Source organism: Amblyomma americanum, chromosome 7 (assembly GCF_052857255.1).
Source record: "Amblyomma americanum isolate KBUSLIRL-KWMA chromosome 7, ASM5285725v1, whole genome shotgun sequence".
Classification (NCBI taxonomy): Eukaryota; Metazoa; Arthropoda; class Arachnida; order Ixodida; family Ixodidae; genus Amblyomma; species Amblyomma americanum.
In genome coordinates this window covers 21,196,868-21,219,876 of record NC_135503.1, presented here as the reverse complement: position 1 = coordinate 21,219,876, position 23,009 = coordinate 21,196,868, and the positions used below count along the sequence as shown (strand labels likewise).

The 23,009-nt window shown below is 46.1% G+C and overlaps 2 protein-coding genes across 2 annotated transcripts in view; one reads left to right on the top strand and one right to left on the bottom strand.

The window, feature by feature from the left end:
* LOC144098647 (longistatin-like) overlaps nt 1-563 on the bottom strand; it is a 49,699-nt gene extending 49,136 nt beyond the window's left edge. Inside the window, exon 1 of the mRNA XM_077631449.1 lies at nt 545-563. The gene's annotated coding sequence lies outside the window, so the exon portion shown is untranslated. The remainder of the gene's footprint in view (nt 1-544) is intronic.
* A 15,854-nt stretch (nt 564-16,417) lies between these two features.
* The window catches only part of LOC144098645 (sodium- and chloride-dependent GABA transporter 1-like), a 44,331-nt gene continuing 37,739 nt past the window's right edge, over nt 16,418-23,009 (top strand). The window contains exon 1 of the mRNA XM_077631445.1: nt 16,418-16,810. The gene's annotated coding sequence lies outside the window, so the exon portion shown is untranslated. The remainder of the gene's footprint in view (nt 16,811-23,009) is intronic.

Here is a 23,009-nt window from a genome sequence, read left to right as displayed (position 1 = left end):
AGGTCACTTCAAGGACGGTACGCTGTGTTGTTTCCGCACTGAATGTGACCGAACGAAGGCTATAGAGGCAGAACACGCGGAAGAGTGGTTGGGTGGCACATCGCTACCACGTGACGGTGAAATAAGGCTCACTCTGAACCGCTAAATGAACACCGGTTGTTAGTTAGCGCTTCATTATGTCTGTCGTGCCTTTCGCTAGTTTCGCCTGCTTTGTAAAATTGCTTTTGAGGGTTGATCGACAAGTCAGCTTCGGAGCCTGTTAACTATACTTTTTCTTTTCTTTTGTTTCGGTTTGGTTTGGTTTGGTAGCGCTTGAATAAAACGCACGCTCGTTTAAATCCGCACGTTCATCCGTCGAAAGAGACGTCAGGGTGTGCGACATGACCACAAAGAGAATAACTGGTCCTTCCAGCTTGTGAAATACAATCGACAAAGTGTTCCTGAGAGCTCCCGAGGAAACGAACGTCCTTGCAAACCACAAATAAAAAAGTACAAAAAGTAAAAGCGAAGCTGCGCCCGAAATTCCTGACGTTATCGAACTCACCGTGCCGGTTAGCTGACAACCGGTTGTACAGGCGCTGTGAGAAAGGGCGTGTGCGCAGAATTCCATTCAGTCGAAGATTCCAGAGAGCTTCCGAATAAGCAGAAGAAAAATAAATGCTAAACAAAGAGCAGACAAGTAACAAGTTTACACCGTGTGGTTCTCTCTTTGACGCTCGCAGTTCGCTTGGCATGCGCCCAGGCAGACGACGCCGCTATGCGCGTGCCGAGCACGTTCGACTTGCGTAAGCGCTGTCAAGCAGGGACTAGGCGCAAGTTTCCGAGCGACCGAGTAATGTACTGGTGCGCGAGAACAGGCGCGGGAAGCTGAATGAAGCGCCGTCCACGCGTGTATGGTCCATCGATTGAATTCTCCAACGAATTAATTTATTCTTCTTCATTCAAGCTTATACAAAACTTGTTTGTTCAACCTTAGTCGTGAACAGGGTCCTTACAAAATGCGTGTACTCTCTAAATTTCTTCAGAGTTTGCGCCGATATACATGCGTTCCGCGATATCCTTCCGAAGTGTTTGTTGGGTTTATTTGATTCTCTGTTTCTTCGAAGTACTTTCTTTTGATTATCATTCTAATTTTCTGTTCCATATCGCCCTGATTTGTAAACTGTGGTCATAAAGTATGTTGTTTTTTTTCCACCATTGTACTGCATTGCCCTGCCGATCGAATACGCATAGCTGCGGCTTTTTATTCTCATTCGTTCCTCGGGCGTGTATCGCTTGCTTAGAAAGAAAGAAAGAAAGAAAGAAAGAAAGAAAGAAAGAAAGAAAGAAAGAAAGAAAGAAAGAAAGAAAGAAAGAAAGAAAGAAAGAAAGAAAGAAAGAAAGAAAGAAAGAAAGAAAGAAAGAAAGAAAGAAAGAAAGATCACTGCGGGTATGTTGGAACTGCAGTCGCCTAGTGAACGTTGAGGCTTGTACAACTTAAAGAAGGCGAAGCTCTGGCCGGTCAACATCCGGAAAGGCTGATATTATTTCTAAAAAAGGTTCTCAGTTGAATTAGGTTTGTCATGCCTAGTACTTAGGAGCATCCTTTAAACAATTAAGGGGAGGTTTCTGAAATTTCCCTCCTTCTCGAATCCTTCCTTTCGGACTATATCCCTTTTGAATATAGGTCCTTCAATATATTCTTGTAGAACGAAAATTACAAATCAAAACGATATCAAAAGGCAAAAAAGAAACGCCGAACTATGCGATTTAGAACGATTGCCACATTTCAGTCAGCGCACAGCAAAGAAGACAAACTAGAAATGGACAGCGGCGCGCAATCATGTCTCTGCTGTCGACTTCTTGTTTGTCCCGTCCACTGCGTCCTGGTTGAAGTAGCATAACTTTTAGCCCTCGCTTAATAAGAAAACCTTTCTTGAAAAGCGCACAAAATAATGCGTAAGTGAAACATTTTGCGACACATAAAAACATGTACAAATAAATACTAAAAAAATTATTCTCAATTTCGAACCAACTTAGCACGGAGCTGGCTGACAGGAGGTCAGATTTAATATGCGATGCCCCGGCGTGACCCAAGACGAGCCGAGCCGATGCCATCCTGAAGCCAAGGACGCAGCTCTTTGCGGCGCATCCGATCCGCGCTATATGGGCCACTGCAGCTTCCCTTCGAGAAACCGCTAGGTGCGGCCGTACCCGAGAAGTCCGGATTCATGACCCAGCTTCGAGATGGGGTGTCGCAGCATCGGGTCAGGCTCCTCCGTCACGAAGAAGCCCCGGGAGGCTGTTGTCGGTATTTTCATGAGTTTCTTTGTGTCCGTCGTTGTCTCGTTGTCCACTGTGGTTTCTTTTGCCACAGGATGGAATTCTGTGCGTTGTAACAGCGCGTTGTGTTTTATTAATGCGTAAGCATTGTATGGCTATGTTTGCGGTTTTGTGTCATCACGAGCTTGTCATCCCGATAACGTTCGAACGAATTGAGTTACAAGAAAAAGAATGGTTGCATTAGAGCATCAAAAAATCTCGCGGGGGAAATCATCAAGTGCATGTGGAGTAAGTAGTCAATTAACTAGAGCCAATTAAGTGGGAAAATGCGACAAAATGGCGTCCGGGGTCACGTGTCTCCATAGACGTCAAACGTGTGGATGGGTTACATCGACGTCTAGAAAGAATATGATGCGACGTCATAGATGTGACGTCATATGATGCGACAATTAATTGGAGATAACGCATTCCTCTAATGCGGGTGCCGCAGTGATCTCACAATTTACGTGTTTCCGCCTAAAGGCCATTAGAAAGTGGAACAGGAGACGAAGGCTACAGCTCTTGAGCCGTGTGTGAGGAAGTGAATCCGAGGCCGAAGGTACGATGGCAGTAAACGCCGGATGATCGATTATACGTATTATTATAACGGAAAGTCCTTTAGGCGAAGTCTGTAACAAATACCCCTTGTAAGTACTGATAAAAGTGGTATAGATTTTAACCGAAGTATAAATAATAGCAATTAAAGCAGTGTAATTTGTGCTCTGGAAAAGAGTGAGCAATTGAAAGAAGGCTGAACTTGACGGGTACTATAATATACGATGCCTTCTAAGAATATAGCACCGATTAATTTCAGAAAGATACAACGGAGACGCCAGTACCAATTATCAAATCCGGGAAACTCATCCGGTATCTAGAACTGAGGCTTTCACGCTTTTTTTTCAGTATTTGTAAATATTAACGCTTATTTGCTATACGCTTAACTTAACCTTCGTACAAGGTGTTCCCTTGATGATGTAATGCGGGAATAAAACGGTTTCCGAAGGCGCTTGTGCTCCGGAAGAGATCTTCACAAGTTGACTAATAAGCAGATTGAGAATTAGGCGCATGAATTCTGTTGTGGAGCACAAAAACGTTGCTAGAAATCCGAACCGAGTACGTAATGCAACCTGAATTCTCAAAATCACTACGTTTCTCAAGTTTTATCTTTGACTGCCGTATACTGCACGGTCCAGTCCAGTCAGTTTCTTTAGCCTACTTGTCAACGTGCTTTCACGGGGGTAACCGACCTTTTTTCAGCTGAGACAGAAATTCTAATGCGTCGTCCAAGTAGACAAAAATAAATACTTTTTTTCCAGCATGGGAGAATGTGACGTCATGAAGGGAACTGTCACGTTTTGTGGGCTTGCCTGCATTGTATACTGAAAACTCAAGACAACTAGCCTGCTAGCGAAAAGCTCCAAACGCGAGCCTCTCTCGTAACACCATCCACCTTGCATTGCATAATCTTGACTCCAACGACAAGTACAAACGAATGTCGAGAAATCCAAGCGAACAAATATAGCCCCAAGATTCTTGAAATAACGCGAGTCGACTATAGTTTCTCAATTTAATTGTGTTGTTGTTTTTATTTATTTCACCACGTCATGCAAATTATCAATCTCAGTCGCTGTTAGCATCGATACGCGCGCCATAGTTCACATAGAGTCACAGCACCCGAGACGAGAACATGCTCATGATCAGAGGTGGGCATCCTCATGAGATCGACCTCAACCTCAAAATGACCTCAACCTCACGTCGTGAGGTGAGGTCGGCGACGGCTCGAAATTTTGTTAGTGAGGTCAGCAAATCAGACCTCAACCTCACGCGAGAGTTTGAGGTTGAGTGAGGTCGAGACTTTTTGCAGTTGCCACGCCTTACTCCGACGAGTGGCGCTTCCGAAGCGGAGTTGCAGAGCATCACCGCAGTGTTCATGCAATGACGCTTCGTGTTCTGTTTTCCCTGTTTGGACAACCGGATGCCACAGTTCCCTCTTAGCTTCCAGTGCTGCGCCGTAATGTCCGTTCAGTCCAAGCCTACAGGAAGACACACCCCTCTGGTCTTCCTGGAAGGAGCGTTACTGTCACAGCACGCCCCTCTCCCTCCCCCTTGCCCCGCTGGCGTAGCACCCGTAGCTGCCTGCCGTGATGTCATATTACAGCGTCGTTACGTGACTAGGTTTGATGAAACATTACATCGCTGTCACGTGACCTGGTATGACGTCACACTCACATGGTGCAATCACTAACCATACTAATTAGTATTAGCGTTATCAAATTATATTAATTCGCATTAATTAATTATGCGATGCCATCATCTTCGTCGCGTGACTCGTCGGCTCGTGACGTCACATGATGCCGTTTCTTGTGGGCACTTTTTTGCGGATATGAACTTGAAAGTGAGCCATCTAATGCTTTCGCAATAATAAAAGAAGCCGCTCGCTTCTACACAGAGATAAATACAACGTGCCTCTGTTGGTGTACCACAGTCGCAGCTTGTTAAGTGTTTTCGAAGGCAACATACAGAGGACTGAAAAGAACATTGTCGCTATGACAAGTAGAGCTCTAAAATCGAAATATACTGATATGCGTCTGCATAACCGTCGCATTGCAAAGTACATCAACGACTAGTTTCTTTATATTCCGTAACTATTCTCAAGCCTGAAAAAAGTGTCGTGAATGCCCCTCCCCCCTCCTCCCAATTTCTGGTAGATGGTGTAGAAGGGCTGTGTTTGTCAATTGCCGTTTCGTGCGTGAATGAAAGAGATGCTTCCAATACGAACAAGCATGCACGAAGCAGGCTGCCAAATATTGACACATATAAAGTACTCACCGACGTACTGGTGGTAACCGCGTATGGGACATCCCTACCCGCAGGCCGTATACTCTATGAGGGTTCATCCCAGATTATAAGCTTCTCCTATTGCGTGCACATCAATAGTGCCTGTAGACATCTTATTAAATAATACCATCATCATTTTCGCTTTCCTGTCTCACAGGATTCTCAGAATTGTTTTTAACTGAAAAACTTCTTAATCGCTTTTTGTTTTGTTTTTCGTTTGTTTTCTGAGGTAGAGCAGCGGACCTCAACCTCACAATTCGAGGTTGAGGTGAGGTTGAGTGAGGTCAGCAGTGGCCTCAGCAAAAGTGAGGTGAGGACGTCTAAGGAGACCTCGACCTCAACTGATGAGGTTGATGATGAGTGAGATCAGCAAATTCTTTTTGCGGTTGAGGTGAGGTCCAGATTCTTGAGGTCAAATGCCCACCTCTGCTCATGATGTCATCTATTCATTTGACGCCTTTCACAGTCGCCTTGCTTTTCAGTACACGAATTACGCCACGGCGCTCGTGGCTTCTACAGATGGAAGCACTGCTGTCAAGCTTTTGCAGACTTTGAGCTTCCGGTACGCATCCGCTGACAAACGCGCAAAGTCGCCGCCTGCACCCCATTACAGGTGGACTGTGAATGTTTGTTCGTTCTTTCAGTGGTCGCTAGCAAACGCCTGGTTGTGATTTCATTCCATGAGGAGCTCAGATACGGTGCATTGACCAGGGGTGAAATGAGGTCACTCTAAGTATACTCTGGGTTAAGTATTCGTCTGAGCGAGGACTCTGGAAGTTGGGCGACTCGGTAACTTGCTAGCACAATCAATGTTACCGCAGCGATGTACACAAGGCACAAGGAAGGGAATAAAGTGTCTGCGGCGTATTCTCTTGCTTTTCTCTGGTCTAACTTGCGGTGCTAACAATAACTATACGCAGAGTCCGCTTGAGCTGAGTACGCCCTAAATACAAAGGGGTAAAAATAGAGCATAAGCTGCGCTCTAGCGCACTCTCTTTTACAAATGGCAGTGCGCTAGAGAGTACGGAGGTGGTAAGTTTAGTGGCCAAAGTATACGTGTGGGTCAGATAAAGTTTTCTTCATCCATCAACACTTTGCTACCGTTCCCTTTATACCCTGTCTTATACCAAAAACTACCACCTGAGGCCTTCGCTAGACGTTTCCGGAATGCCTATGCGTCAGCCTTAATGAGGTTCTTCGCAGTGTGCTGACCTCGCTAGCGCCGGTTAAGTGACATGAAAACGATGCTCATGTTCCAGGAACAAAGACGCATATAAACTGTCATGCTGATATAGACGAGCTGAGTATTTAAAAAAAAACGCAATATTCACGTCGTGTCTGACGAGTTGCATGCAGCACTGCGAAACACAAAGGCAGCGTCTCGGCGCTGCCTCCTCCACTCTACAATGTGTTTCCGAACACAAAAAAATAATCTAAGTTCTTCAGCATGCACAAATGTTGACATGCAGTCATTGTTTTCTTAAAAATACAATCATACCATCTATTTTCCTAGACAGAAGTAAAAGGCTTCTTTCCGGGAATTCAGGTAGTGTACGAACACGAATCGCCCGTTTATATCATGTGTGCGCTTTCATTTGTGAGCGGTATCACGATGGCCGCAGCTTTGAAGGCGTTGCACGGAAATGCTAAGCAGATTACAAAAAATTCTTAAGGTCTCTTTAACAGCAGCCTTCCAGGATAGTAAGGGTGATTGCATTGTGAAACATGAATAAGCCACACCATGATGAGTGTGGTCCTTTCGGTGTGCCACTGTACCCAGAAGCTCCTCGTAAATAGCGTCAATTTAGTTTTGATGATTGTTTGTGCTTCTCTGCATGTTATTTCCTTCCTTCGAGGCCTTCACACGGTAGTTTTCCCACGCTTATTTCCGGCCTGTAGTGTGCTCACCCCTGTAATGGAAAGCAGCAGCTGCACTTAGTAACTAACTGTACCCTGTAGAAAAAAAAAACGGCAGAATATTCTGTTGTTTGATCTGACAGAGCAGTACTACCGAAAACGCTGTTGTTACTACAAGTTTGTGGCCAGCAATGCTACAAAACATCTGTTTTGACGTCAAAATTTTTCTGCTGTGCTTTTTGGCTGGGTAGCGTTTGAAAAATGAATGGCTAGTCTGCACGTTCTTTTATCACTGCTGATTTGTCGAAAAAACTTTTGTTCATTCTTATGCAACAACTCTGTTTGGATCGCTCATTGCATTTTGTATCTGTTCGTATCTCCCGTGTTCACAAAATATTTTATGTATATTTAAAGGACCCATTTCACCGCTCGCACTCGAATTCTGAGATCCCGCCTTTATTAGAGTATGTACCTATATTTCGTCTGAAAATAAATACTGAAAGAATAAAAATGAAAAAAAAAAAATGTTTGAGGAGACTAAAATCATTACTGCCTAAGCAGCTGAAAGGCGTAGCATCCGGATGTCATCTCTTTCAGACAAAAGCGCGCACATACGAGCGCAATCGTGGGCATTTATAAAATCGAAGTCAACGAGGATGCTGTACGAGGTTTACGTCATCACTCATTCCGGTGGTTTTCGCAGCAAACGTGAAATTTGATTCTACAAGACGCCTTCACTTTTCCTAACCCAAACATTTAAGAGTAATGAATACATTCAGCTTAACCGATTTACTGAGCGTTTTCAGCGCTTACGACACATCGGGGCTGTGAGCTGTGAGATGCGACTCCAGCGGGCTGTCTTCTGAACCTGAGCGAAGGTGACCCTGCAGCCAGTACTCGTCAAGCGGTGCCTTCCTCACGGGTGTCGTCACGTGCTTGCCTGGAGGCTGCTGCCCAATGCCCTGGGTTAGTAGGGGGAACGTCGACGGCACGTTGCGCGCAACGAGCGTTCTTTTGACCCTGCGCAAGGTCAAAAGAACCTTACGAAACCTGATGGCCCTTCTTCAAGTTTCACCCCCGGCCTCCCGTATCGAGCAGACGTAATCCTAGTGGCGTCGGTGATAGTGGAGGTAAAGTGTTTATGGCGCTTAGTTCCTAGCGGACACGAACAAAAGCATTAACACTGACCACTACACTTATAATAAAATTGTCTGTAGCCTGTCAATGGACTTCGTGTAGACTCTATCGCCTTCCTATAGGTATTCCCTTTTGTCTATTCATAGTCTATAGACTGCCTATGGACAAAAGTCTACTAAAGGTGTATAGCCATAAATCTGTAGATTGTCTTAGACTGTCTATAGAATTCGTATTGCCTATAGACTAGACGATACGATTTGTCTATCGAAAGTCTATAGACTTCATAGAAAAAAGTCTATGTAAATTTTTGCAAGGATGAGCTGTAGTTGGGTTATTCGGAGGAAAGAAACCATATAGCAAGTTATAGCAAGTACTGCGAGCAGTACTTGCTATAACAGAAAAATGCAGCTTTCCAGATTCAAATTAACTTGGCAAGAAAGTGTGGCATACAGCAGAAGCGTGGTTCTGCTAATATTTTTTGACTTCAGGATAACAACTGCACAGTGCCGCTTGGTGTTCAAGTGGAGCACAACCCAGCAGCGAAATTTACCAAGACATGCGGCATGAAGGGCTCACGCTTTCTCAATCTACCCCTATCCGCGTGTGCGTCGCTTACAAGGAGGCTTTCGCGCAAATGCGGCGCGCCATCCGTCTCCCTTAATCCCGCTATCGCTTCTCGTTTCCATAGTCCACTAGAATAGCTGGAACTGCGGGGTTCAGAAGGCAAGACGAGAGGTCTGGTTGCGTCCAACTGATTGCTGCAATGAATTTCGAGCGCCGGCGTGTAATAGCGTTCCTGGAAAACGGAGACCTTGCAGTTAAAAGCGTTCAGTACACGGGTACCCGGGCCCTTGACACTTGACTCGTAAGTTGTTGTGTAGTAGGAGCTGCTACTATGAGGCGTTAGTAACGGTATCGCACAGAAACCAGCTGCCTGCTCCGGCGGTCACTGATAGTAGTTCATGCATGTTTAACTGCGAAAAAAAAATGAAGACAGAGAACAAGAAGGCCCGACATGCCGTTAAACATGAATACCTACCAACTCGCCCAGTTTTCCGTTCTTATTAACTGATAAGCCCCGCCGCGGTGGCTCAGTGGTTAGGGCGCTCGACTACTGATCCGGAGTTCCCGGGTTCGAACCCGACCGCGGCGGCTGCGTTTTTATGGAGGAAAAACGCTAAGGCGCCCGTGTGCTGTGCGATGTCAGTGCACGCTAAAGATCCCCAGGTGGTCGAAATTATTCCGGAGCCCTCCACTACGGCACCTCTTTCTTCCTTTCTTCTTTCACTCCCTCCTTTGTCCCTTCCCTTACGGCGCGGTTCAGGTGTCCAAAGATATATGGGACAGATACTGCGCCATTTCCTTTCCCCAAAAAACCAATTATTATTATTAACTTATAGTAGATGCAAGATAGTGGGCTTGAGAAGATGGGGTTTAGTGTTCCTGTATGCAACAAAAATGCAACAAAATTCAGTTTTGTTTGTTTGAGTAGCAGATTTCGAGTTTTGCTTGTTTCCCGTCTCTACTTTTTCCTTTAAAACGTGCTTCTGAAGCGGTCTGCCAGTGTATAACGACTACTGTGTACCTTGGGAGACGAGGCGTGTACAAAAGCGAAACTCCGCAGAACCCGCATATTCACATGTATTCCCACGTTTCCCACATTAAGTTTTTTTCTTGCCGCGTCATCAAGCCAGTCTTTAACTCAGTTTATTCTTATTTCCGGTTCTTCATACCCGAAATAGAAATATTCCTTACGTTTGCAGAAATAAAAAAAATGCAATGCAGCCCAGCTTAGTGAAATCATTTTACGATTCGCGACAGCTTGATAAAACGAAGCTTGACATTTTACAGTAAATTGTGATGCGTCATCTCACAAGAAGCCAAACCCGACCTTGAAGGGGACGAGTGAGCTACTCGGAGAGGACAGTGGTATGGATGGCCGAAGACAAGGCGGGAAAGATTAATGGAAAAGAGAAATTCTTGATAGAGAACGTGTTGTGCGAGGCTTTTCTATACTGGGGCCCGCTTAGCTAATGTGTCGCGTTTCTTTTATTTCAGTAGAAATGCAGCAGTGAACAACACCCGACAGAACCTGCCATGTAGAGCACAACGCCCACGTGCTTTAATGAAATAGGGACGAGGCTGAGCACATAAAGAGACACTGCAAAGAGCAATCAGAGACATGGAATAAAAGCAAATTATCCAAAGTAATAAACTATGATGTTCGGTTTCAGGCGTTATAGAGCCCTTGCAGAAGGCTTCTGTAATAAAAAAAAACAAAAACAAAATTTCAGGCATTGGCAATGTGGCAATGTTGCCTCACTAGGGGTACACGAACTGCAATTGTTTAGAAACAATGCCTACCTTGAAAATTGAAAGACAGTGTGGTATTAAAAGAGCGAACTGACAGCCCCAGGTAACAGCATTCGCTCACCGCGACGTTCCGTGCATAAAGGATTCGCAAAAGCGAATGGCCGGAGCGACCAAGTGCTCTTGATTCATCGCGGTGCGAATGAACGCGAGATCAAGCCGTATATTTTTCGACAAAATGACGCCTCAGTGATGCTCCCACAGAACACACAAAAAAAGAAAGAGGAAGTTACTAGTTGCCCACTTTCAGTTCTTTTAATTTCTTGTTACTAGTCTTCGTCGGTGAAAACAGACGGCCCGCGGAAGACAGACCAGGGCGTCTATTTCTATCAGCGTCCTAAACGCTCACAGGTGGTGGAAAATTTTCGCAGCGAAACACGTGTCGCGTTTACAAGAAAACATTTGGTGCTCATTCTCTATGCGTTTCGCGGGCGATTGTAACATCTAGGCGGACGTAGCTTGTAAGCGTTAAGGCGTTGCGATTCGCTTAAACCATTTTTTCAGCGAAGTTACAAATAATACACTTTTTCTTATTGAACCTTTGTTCCCAGAAAAGGTTGCAGGTGCACTAAAGAGGAATCTAACTCGTCTTTTTACCACAGCAACTCGATCTACACGTTCTCAGCGTTCTTAGAAACTGGGAGTTATTGTCATGTGCGGCCGATTTCCCTAATTAAAATCTGGTTAAACGTCCCGGCTCCCGCCCTCTTTTTTTCTTCTTTAACTCAATGCTGAGTGTAGGAGGAGTCAACCAACGCGTCAGCGAGTCCCGTGGCGACTTGCCGCTCTGCCATCGGCGGAGTGATACGTAAATCAAACAGTCCATGTTTATTTTTATTTCCGTGGGCCTAATTTGCGACTAGATTGGCAGTGACTTAAACTGTTTATTCGCAGAAACCTAAAAAAAAATAAAGGCGAAAGTTAAGCCGCCACGAGACTGGCTCAAAGGCATTCCACGCGCTGGTTGATTTTTCGCATACCTTCAGCGTTCAGTTCAAAGGAAAAAAAAATAAAGCGGGAGACGGGACGTTTAGTCCGATTTAAATTAGGGAAATCGGCTGCACAGGACAATAATTCCAAGTTTATAACAACGCCCGGAACGTGTAGATTGTGTTCCCGCGGTAAAAAAGACGAGTTAAGATTCCCATTTTGTGCACCTTTAAGAACAGACCATATATGAAAACCAAAAATGTTAGCTGAACGAAGACTGCGGCCTTATACAAAATACAAAGAAATTAACGGCGCCATTAGGTAAAGACGAAGAAGAAGCTCGGTTCCGTTATAAGGAATGCAATCAGATTATTTTTTTTTCATAAAAAGAGAAGCCGCGACTGGCCTAATCAAGTCAAACTTTGCAGCACATAAACTAAAGTGCCTGAATGCGCTTAACCATGCGTCTAAAGAGTTCCTCGATCCCAGAGGCCTACGATTACATAAAACGAAGGCCAATTGGCCTGAAAGTGGTTCGCACGCTGAAAGTTTGACGATGGCATGTGCAAATAATAACCGCATAAATAAGATCTACCATGCCTAAAGATGAGAGTCGAATAATGTTACCGACATAGGCGCTGCTTGAAAAAAGAATATTGAGCATTAATGTTTCAGCTATAATTTGACTAGCATGGGCATTGAGAGCGACACAAATATTCGCCAGCTATATTTAAGTAACGGTTTTCTCGTCTCTCTCACAGGTAGCACGAATCAAATGAATGTAATTACCTTGTACCTCTTTTCACTGTTGAATAAAAATAAATATAATAGCATGGAAATTTTGCTATTGAAGTAACATATTTAGCTATCTTTAAAGTTAATCCTGTACTTTCGGAGAAACCTGAGATAGTCATCGCAGCTACTCGCTAATTCGTTTAATACTACAGCAGCTTTATTTCTTCTACAGGCTGCGCTACAGCTTCAGTTCTTTAAGACAACATGCCGCTGCTCTTGTTTTCAAAAAAAAAATAAAAATGGTTATAACAGCGTTGTGGATCACATATGCGCGAATCTAAGGCAAATGCCACGCGGGAGCAGGAACGAGCTCTTCTCTTTCTGGCAGCGAACCAGTGCTAGCAAGGTGGTGGTGACCTGGCTGTTGATTGCGCCCTTGCATCATATGTTTGCTCACGAAAGCCACGTCACCGCAAACTAAACAAAAACAGAGGTAGGCAGTTAGAGCGGGTTAAAAAGCCATTTAATGAGGCTGTGCTAGATTTCAGACTTCTCTGCCGCAGTACAGCCTTCACTCAAGTGGTTAGTTTGCCACAGGTTTAAGTTGGGCGCAAAATTTTAGCGGAAGAGCAACAGGACGAAGAGAGCCGAGGGCTCGTGTTGACTGTCTCTTTTCATCCTGTTTCCTGCGCTATTATTTTACGTGGTTAGTTTAAGAACTGGCAATTTTAATGATGTCACTGCAATGAGTAACTAATACACGTGCTGGTCGTGGTAAGAAATCCCTTATCTGTTGCTTACGGAACCGGCAGCCCTGTGTAAAGCTGTGGGTGCACCACAACAGAGCCTCCGCATACAGCTGTCACTGCTGTCTTGCAAAAAGCGGAGGATCGTTTCCGTTCCTTGCGACCGTGTACGCAAGAAACCGCTTGCGCAGCTGTCACGACACACCAAATGATTGGCGCTCTGAACTGTGCCTCAGAAAAACATCCGGGCTAGGCTCAAGACACAACCACTCTTGTTTTGTTTTTTGTATATAACCCTCTAGGCACCACTGCCTCGGGCCTAATATAGCATGCCCAAGGTTATGTGATGTGTTCGAACAATGCATCCTTGATTTTAGGTCGACCATAACTGTCTCATTTGAGCATAGTGCTCAACAGCCACCTGCTGTTCCACCAGTCACTGCAGCTGCGGCCTAGTGGTCTGAGCGTCCTCTTCGCAAGCGGAAGGTGCAGGGTTCGATCCCCAGTGCCGCCGGGTACCCACCGGTGATGCAATTGGCACAAGCTTTCCCTTGGCCTGGTGCTCTGCTTCTCTGTGGTAAATGCTTGGTAATTGTTCTCTGACTCCAGTTTGTGTAACAAAAACTCCTTGCGTCACGGTGACCTTCGGTCAAAGCTGCCCTTGTGCCATTAAAATTGATCATTATCACCACCATCACGAGTTTTGTTGAGACAGATCTTGCACGTTATTTCTAGCGTCATATTTGTTAAATGTTAAGCTTCTGGCACCTAAGCTGTTCGAAGAATTCTCTTCAAGTGCACGTTCAAGCCAACAAAGTATCTACTGACCAAATTTTCAAATAATGTTATCTGTTGGTAAATAGTTCACATAAGATTAGGTGGGCGGATGAGATTAAGAAGTTTGCGGGGATATGGGGCCGCAGATGGCAAAATACACAGTTAATTGGATATACATGGTAGAGTCATTTGCCTTGCAGTGGGCGTCTTGGATTGGATTTGACTTTGGGGCTTATTCCTTTATAACGGGCGGACCTTACACCAAAGTCCTAGCCAACTTTGAGACGCTACGGCAGGGTCTGTCCCGCCGTGTCGTCACCAGCACCTATCATTTGAGCATATTCCAATTTTCAAGGCGGCGTTTTGTTGTTTCTACCACCCTGGCCTTGGAAATGGCTTCTTGCTCGTTCGCCTCGCTGTCGGTCGCACTCATAGAGTTTCTTACTATTATTTAGAGGGAAAGCTGGCGCCCCGCCTACGGGAGTTTGCATGGAGCTTCCTCGAGACCACCTGTACCACCATGGGCGCTTAAGCATCATGGGGCGGAGAGCTACCGACTGCAGAACTACAACGTTTGGCCAAAAAATAATGAAAAAATAAACGTTGTTCGATAATCAAGAATGTCCTATCATTCAATATTCTGTCTACAAATCGTAACAAACTAGCAGGAAAGCTTGTAAATGCAAAGTTTGCTCAAAATAAGTGATGACTTGCTCTCCTATTGGCCAAGCATTGCCGACCACAGAAGCCAATATTTCGTGCTTAACAGGCGCACTTTTAAAAAGAAATATGTTTTTGAAAAAAAAAATGTTGTCGCTTCAACATTTTAAACGGTTTTTCCACAGCATTTCAGAAAACAAAAACTTTTTATTGGCGTCGTGTGCTGTTGCGTGTTGGCTACTATGACTTTTGCGCGCTACTTTTACGCCGAAGTCGTCTGCGCGCGGAGCGCGCCGTGGATACGGAATGGTACAACTCAGTAACGCCACTCTGTGTTCCTGAGAAATACCTACTGTTCTGCACCAAGTAGCTCATCGCCCCATGATGCTTTGCGCGCCCATGGAGGTACAGGTGTAGCGCCGCCAGCTTTGCCTCTAATTAATAGTAAGAAACTCTATGGTCGCACTGCCCTCTGTCGGCTGACCTCAGTCAAAACCCAGCGCTGATGATGATGACGATGAAACAGCAGTGTCAATGTTTTAAGAGGAAGAAGAAGAGGAAGAAGAAGCTAGATGCACACGCGGGTTATTTCCTTGTTCCTTTTTGTTTACTTCTTCCTTCCTTAGCATTCATTTTATTTTCGTCCAGGAAATATTTACCTGAAAAACTCTCTGTGCCCCCCCAATTCTCGGCCAATCCCTCTATGTGGGCATGTGCCATTGTATGAGGGTAACAACAATAGCAACAACAACATGACACTTCGGTCCTGTGAATGTATGCAGAAATAATCTGCAAGAGCGCTTGTTATTCCTGGTGCCTGTTGCACGAATCCCTTTCAACACTTTTGCGTGCATCACGTTAAACAATTATCCCACCACAGGCACTGTGTACTTGTCTCCCTTTTCTGTTGCTACCAGAAAATTGTCCTACACTCAGACACGAGAAAAGTACCCATCGCATTACACGACCGAGCCACGAGTCTTATGTACCGGGAAGTGGATTCCTGAATTCATTCTCAGGTTTCACCTCGTTCGGAGTCGCGCGTCGCCGACTCGTGATCGTTGCGTGGCGTTTTCATTCCCCTCGTCACTCGAGTTACACTCATAAAAAAAAAAAAACTTTCCGAAAGCATTCTTCCGTACTGCGCGCCTCTTGATGCAACATATACACCCCGCAGTTCGTTTGTGTGAAAATGACAAAGGATGTCCTGTCTCACTCCACCATGTATCACCAACAAGCACAAACCAAAATTCTAAATCGAAAGTGTCTTCAAGCCGTCTCTTCGTCTTTATGCCCTCCAACGTAATAAGAACTATGACGGTATCAGCGCTTCATAGCTAGCGCTAGCCCAACCAATCAGAAGCTGTACCCAAGACTGTTAGGGCGTAATAATGGATTGTCGTTGGTAGACACTCACCACTGATCAATCACGACCCGCTCTAACATCCCCCTCCGTTCCTGGTTCATTTTCGTCAGGCGTAGTTCGGACAACGATGGTCAGTTTTATTCAGAAGAAGAGGAAGCCTTGACCTGGGCAGACCGAAACAAACTACAGACGCCTCAAAATGATCCAACAGCAGAGAAGGCGGCCAGCGGCGCTCTCAAGTGTGCAACCTGCGTTACCCCGCGAATGGCCAGCCTCACCCAGTCAGACCCAGGGAAGAGCGCAAGCAGGCGACGCAGCAGACAAAAGCAACAGCCCCCAGACCACCAGGCCGGCAGAGAGAAAAGAAAAGGCGGTGGCGACGGCGGCAGGCAAATATAAAGCGCGGAAAATGTAAGGCAGTTGAACACAACGAAACAACAGATCCGTCTGGGTCTCGGCCAGCGGATAAAGCACACGTCTGGCAATAATAAGTAAGAAATGTCAGAGAAGGCCCGTCGGATGCAAAGGGGGGTGAAACGAGGAGGAGAGCTCGGAGACGGTGGGAGGGGAAGGAGAAAGAGAGAAGCGGGCAGCCGTCATGGAGCTGAGCTTCGCCGCGCGTCCGATGGGGGGCGCGGCTGGGCCGGCGTCGATGCGGCCAATGGAGTTGGAGAGTTCGGAGCGTGGAAATTTCCAAAGCTCGCAGATCGCGGCGACTAAGAAAGGCGCGCTGTTCCGACCGGCGCGTCGCAAAAGCGTCCGCAGATCGCGCAAGCGCGGAACCACACGCAAGAGGGGGAGCTCTCTCGGGCGCGGAAACTCAACTTGCGCGAAGACGCCGCTCTTCACTCACTCAGCGTCGGCTTCGCTGGTACACTGGGAGAGTCGAACCCGCGACGAGCACCAGCTAGCTCCCCCCTTTACAGTGCGCGAGGTGTCTTGCCTGTCCTGTCTAGATTGGGGCATCTCCCCTGCGCCACCCCTAACCGGCGCCACATCGCGGCTCGGACAACAGCCGGAGAGGCCGCGTCCTCCTGCATCTTCCGCATCCAAGTCCCGCAGGTTAAAGTCACCGCCACACCAAGACGCCGGGGTGAGAAACGAGCTTTCCTCTTTTTTTCTGCCTCTTCTTTCAGCTGCTTCTCTTATCTCCTCGCACTGAAAAACGGCACCTATTGCATCGCGTTTTAACGCGGCCTCCAGCTCACCAGATTTAGCTTCGCTCAGCTAGAAGAAATTTTCCTTAACGTATTGGCTTGTGCTCAAACTTTGTAAAAGGAAGCCGCGCAGCACTAAAGCTTCGCTTCCTCGCATAGCTGGTAGTAGTGATATCCGTACAAGGAAGTACTGTCTATAACGTTCATTTTCAACGCCATATGTATTCCCCGCGTCTTCGGGTAATTTAAATGCACTCCTTATTCTTTTCACTCAATGACTGCGTCGAAGTAGTGCGATGCACAATCACGGAAACAGGAGAGTACTGGGTCTCCGATGCCGGGTCGCAGCTGTGTGCGTTATAAATTATGCGTAGAGAGAAAAGAGCCGCTCATCTGAAACGTACAACAGCAGCAGGCATCTTTAACTATTGAAGAAATATGCGCCTCTGATAAGCGGCATTCTCTCTTCTGTTAAAGACGCGACAGTAACTCTCATCTCAACGTTATTTGTATTTCGTTCACGCGTGCACTTTCAGAGAAAGGAGATAATGAGATTGCGTCAATAGTAGTGAGGAAGATGTGTTTTTAATGGTGACAGCTGTGCTAGGGACTGCCCGTGCGGTGTATCCATGGCTTCGCTCTGGCCTAGTATGTCATAATCAAAAAATTCCGGCGTTCGCCTGCTGGCTATATGGAAGGTCTTTAAGCCGCTGGGTCTGACGCGTAGTGGGTGTGTGAAAAAGGTAGAGGGCGCTCTCTTTAATGTGCCAATCGGAATTGCGTGGGCTACGTCGTCGTGAGAACCAGCGCCTTCTCCTGTATTGGCATGTGGAATAACGATAACTGTCACCGGGGAATAGTCAAAATTGGACGACATTGTCAGGCGTGTAAGCTCTCTCGGTCGTTTCCTTGATACGCGCCAGATATGTATCGTACAGTACTTGATATATTTAGACAAGGAAGCGCTGAGCATTCAACTCTCATCCACTTACGTTCCAGTTCCTCCTAAACGGAGGTATCTTAACGGTAAACCGAACAGTGATAACTCCCGTGTCACTGCAAGCTAAAAATCCGCGGAATTTATTTTCCAATTATCGCTGTGTTCTGGGAACGCCGATCATCAGAAAAAAAAAAAGGAAGTTACATCAGAGGCGGTAAAGACTCTTGCCGAATCTAGTTTCGTGCTCATTTAATCTTGATTTTTTTTTAAACTGAAGAGCCGTGTGAATGAACTGACGCGTGAGAAGCCTGCTCTAAAATTAGAAAAGCCGGCTGCCAAAATACACATTACGTCATTGGAGACTCGTGGGATGCCAGTGGCTCTTCTGTGCTGAGCTGAGCGCAATTACTCGAAATACTTTTCTTGACCGTCACTTCCGGTCATGTGGCTCTTCGGGGAATTACGTCATAGCTGGCGGGAAATGCTTCCCGAGGCACGCTGAACCCTTTCTGTGTAATTTCGAACTGTAAAGCACCTATATATGTACGTGATGTCAGGGGCGTGAATGCGCTCCGTCCTCGAAGAAAAAAACATTGAACGCAATAAATGCATGTTTTCGATATTTTAACTTTTTTTTTGAAACCTTCCATTTAATATGCCGTATGCAAAAGTAATGCATACAACGCAGGCACGTATCCAAGGGGTGATCCGAGGTGGCCAGCTCCCCCCTCTCCCCCTGCCCCCTACAGGAAAAAATTACCTCGTACCCCTCCCGGAAAAGAAATCCTGGCTATGTGCCTGGTGTGGTATCATCTGTTGATCCTTCTGATGTGTGTTTAATACGTCTTTTCTCCATCTGCGCGTTAACAAGCATTAAGCCGCTTCGGTTATGTCCAAGTTGATGGTGAGGAGAGAAGAAAGCTGCGCAACAGATAAATATAAAGCGAAAACAATAGCTTGCTGTGGCACGCATAAATTGAAAGCTAAAGAAGGAAGCCCTAGACACTAAGTCCGGAAGTAAAATTGTCAGTCTTGATAAGAAATCACTGTTCAAAAATTAGTGAGAACTCTTAAGCGACCTACAGGATACCTTGGTCACTCAGGCTGAGCAGATGTTCTGAATATTATGTAAGAAGGATGAGTAATCTTCACCAGCATTTTAAAATTGTTTTTTGTTCTCTTCTGGGAAAGTTTGTCGCTGTGACACTAATCGTTGAGCAAGTTACCGAAACGCCGATACACGCTCGCAGAATAGAACGTTCAAAAATGCGACAAGTCTCGCTGAAGTTGTTCTTGCCCTGGGCGCATAGCAGAAAAGGAAAAAAAAAAAGATGCCGTTTAGCGACGTCCTTCGCGTACTCTACTTACGTCTTTATAACGAGCTCATTTTTGATCTCCGAGTTTAACGTAGGAGACCAGACAGCGTCTAGACCAGCTACTAGAACGACAAAGCCCCCAATTATTTTCAAGTAACCCTGTACTGCGTCAGCTGCAGCCAGACCATCCCCGTAAAGAATTGCATCACATCTGTAACCGGACCGTCTGCTGCTTCTTGCAACATTTACCTCATCTTGTAATCCAGTCAGTAACTCTAAAGGAACATCGGTTATCCATGCACGTCCTCTTGATTTTCAGATAAGGCATTACAAGTGGATAATAAAATTTAATTTACCGAGCAGGCAGCGTCTTCGAGGCAATGTGCAATCGAATACTTTAGTTACCTTTCTGAGATCGCCGAGTAGAGCATATCGATTTCACGACCGTGGCTCGTGCTGGCACGCCGCACAAGTACCGCATGGGTCAACAACAATGAACTCTGTGGTATTAATGTTTTGTTTCCGCTCACCTCTTTCAAAGCTACATGCACCAACGAGCCCAAATTGAAGTTATTCTGTAGTAATGAAACCGCGAAGAAGAGGTGTTTGCTCATGAACCCCGGTAAACCCACGGCATTAATTTTTTTTTGTAACCGTCGCAATAATCAGAAGATAAGGGTGCAGGTGATCACGAACGTCTCGAGAAGCTTAAACTTCGTTTTCGTCGACAACAACACAGCTGCTGCCATGACAAGCTGCACTGATGTCGGACAGAATGCACAGGTATACACACTGCTGTACGGAAAAGCTGTCGAGGCGTCAGCAGTGGACAATAATAATAATAATTGGTTTTTTTGGGGAAAGGAAATGGCGCAGTATCTGTCTCATATATCTTTGGACACCTGAACCGCGCCGTAAGGGAAGGGATAAAGGAGGGAGTGAAAGAAGAAAGGAAGAATAGCTGCCGTAGTGGAGGGCTCCGGCATAATTTCGACCACCTGGGGATCTTTAACGTGCACTGACATCGCACAGCACACGGGCGCCTTAACGTTTTTCCTCCATAAAAACGCAGCCGCCGCGGTCGGGTTCGAACCCGGGAACTCCGGATCAGTAGTCGAGCGCCCTAACCACTGAGCCACCGCGGCGGGGCACAGTGGACAAGAGAAAAATCAATTTAAGCGGCGGTTTTCAGCCCGTCCTTTTCTCTCTCTCTCTCTCTTTCTTTCTTTCTCTCTCTCTCTTTCTTTCTCTCCCTCTCTCTGTCTTTCCCTTCCGTTGCTTTAGGAGCAGTAACGTCCGCACCAAAATAAAGAGGTACAAAAGGTAGAGGGTTTGAACGACGTTTGTTCAGTTTGTTTTTCTGATGCGATGCACTGCGAACGGGGCAAATACCATGCGGCTTACTCCCTCCCTCTCCCCTCCCACGTCACCTTCTCTCCTCTTAAAACTGCGCTGCAGTGATGAGGCCGCTGTACGTGTTTATGTCCCGCCGTTAGAATCCCACGCGGTTCGCTGAGCGAGTTTTCTCTGCGGTTCATCCAGCTAGGGCTGGGAACGCGGCAGCAGTCAGGCTGAAAAAATTCACGACGCGTCAGTAACCGCCGCCTCATGTTTTGCTTTTCTTTTGGGCCCCCACATCTGCATTTTGTGGTTTGTGGGGTTTAACGTCCCAAAGCGACTCAGGCTATGAGGGACGCCGTAGTGAAGGGCTCCGGAAATTTCGACCGCCTGGGGTTCTTTTACGTGCACTGACATCGCACAGTACACGGGCCTCTAGAATTTCGCCTCCATCGAAATTCGACCGCCGCGGCCGGGATCGAACCCGCGTCTTTTCGGGCCGGCAGCCGAGCGCCATAGCCACTCAGCCACCGACATCTGCATTTTGCTGAAAGTGGCCTGACAGCGGGAAAAGTGGAGTTTTGAGGCAACAACAACAGCAGAAAGAGAAAAGGAGTAGTAGCAGTGGTATGTTGAAACAAAGCAACATTTGCTGGACGCGTTCGTTTATCAGCCGCGTTGATGCCTAAGGCGCAATTACGTTTCACAACAAAAGCACACAAGCTCCCTTCTCCCCACATACACCAGCATCTTTTCTCCTGTACGCTTATATAAAAAACTGCACAAAATCCACCTGTTCTGACACAACGTGAACAATGGACAAGCTGCACCCTTAACGCTTGCACTCGAGTTTCTTCTCGCGTGCGTTTCATTCACCGCGTGAGATGTCTTATCGTCACTGTTGTTCCAACTCCGCGTTATCACGAGCTAACGACGCATGCACTCACAACGCACGTGAATGGAGCGCTGGCATGTTGTGATACGACGCGTTACCTCCCACTTCTAACATATTGAGCACTTCAGGTAAAAGCTAGTGCCTAGAGATATACACCAGCTAATCGGGCAACAAGTTTTACTCAAAAATTAGCAGGCGCACTTCACTAACTTACGTGGGAGTAATGGGAAAGTATTGCAATTTCATTCCAATTATATTCCAGTCCTGTTTAAATTCGATTTAAGTTCTATTCGAATGATATTTCAATTCCTTTGCAGTTTGTGCAGTTGTAAATACTGCTCCTGACTCTTATGCAGTTTAACAGTATTTTTCCCGCCTTTGATGACGTCACACTGTTTCGACCAATCGCGAGCTTTGTAATAATAATGATAATAATAATAATAATAATAATAATAATAATAATAATAATAATAATAATAATAATAATAATAATTGGTTTGGGGAGAAAGGAAATGGCGCAGTATCTGTCTCATATATCGTTGGACACCTGAACCACGCCATAAGGGAAGGGATAAAGGAGGGAGTGAAAGAAGAAAGGAAGAGAGAGGTGCCATAGTGGAGGGCTCCGGCATAATTTCGACCACCTGGGGATCTTTAACGTGCACTGACATCGCACAGCACACGGGCGCCTGAGCGTTTTTCCTCCATAAAAACGCAGCCGCCGCGGTCGGGTTCGAACCCGGGAGCTCCGGATCAGTAGTCGAGCGCCCTAACCACTGAGCCACCGCGGCGGGGCGAGTTTTGTAAGCCAGCATGCTGTTTTCTTGTCGATGGGCCGTCTAATGCTTTGGCATTAAGATACGCTGCAAGGTAAGACAGCGTACGTGAGCTTCAAAGAAGGAAGGAGTAAAGATTTATCAGATCCGGAAGTAGGCGATTGGAGTGAGCGGGTTGGGCGGCCTCCTCTGCCCAAGACCCTAGCGGCCACGGGCTGACTCGGTGGCTTGGTGATGAGCGCCTCCTGGGTCTCCAGGGGAGCCCAAGTCAGCAGCAAACGTTCGAACTAGCTAGCTCCTTTGGACAGAAAATACTTGAATAGCTGAAAACGCTCGCATTTTCTTAAAGGTCTTTCACATCGCTTCATTTCATCGCATAGATTTCGCTTTACGAAGCTTCCCTTGCATGTCAAAGTACCGAGAAAACAATCACGCGATCAGCAGGGACGACAATAGATTTACTATGGCGAAGGTAAAGTCTTTTTATCCTGTTTTCGTTCCTTATGCGCTGTTAGTGTGCATCAGAGAGTGCAAGGCTATTTTTGTTAAGGTTATTAATCGATGCTGTCTCTATTAGATTCCACATATATGCCAACTTAACGTATCAGAGGTATCTTAGTCCATAGAGACATCAGCGGCTTCGTTACTTCCACCTGAGTCATCCGCAGGCGAGCAATACATTAATGATTTAATTCCAATAGATGAAATTAGCGCTTTTTTATGTTTTACTTAATATGAATTGCAAGAAAGGTTATCGCAGCTAATATATAGAAGCCAGGCTTCCTTGACAGAGGCTGACAAGCTATGCCATGCGATGGGAAATACGAGTTGGTCTCCGTAATTTGCTCGATACGGTGTGATTCGGCAGTT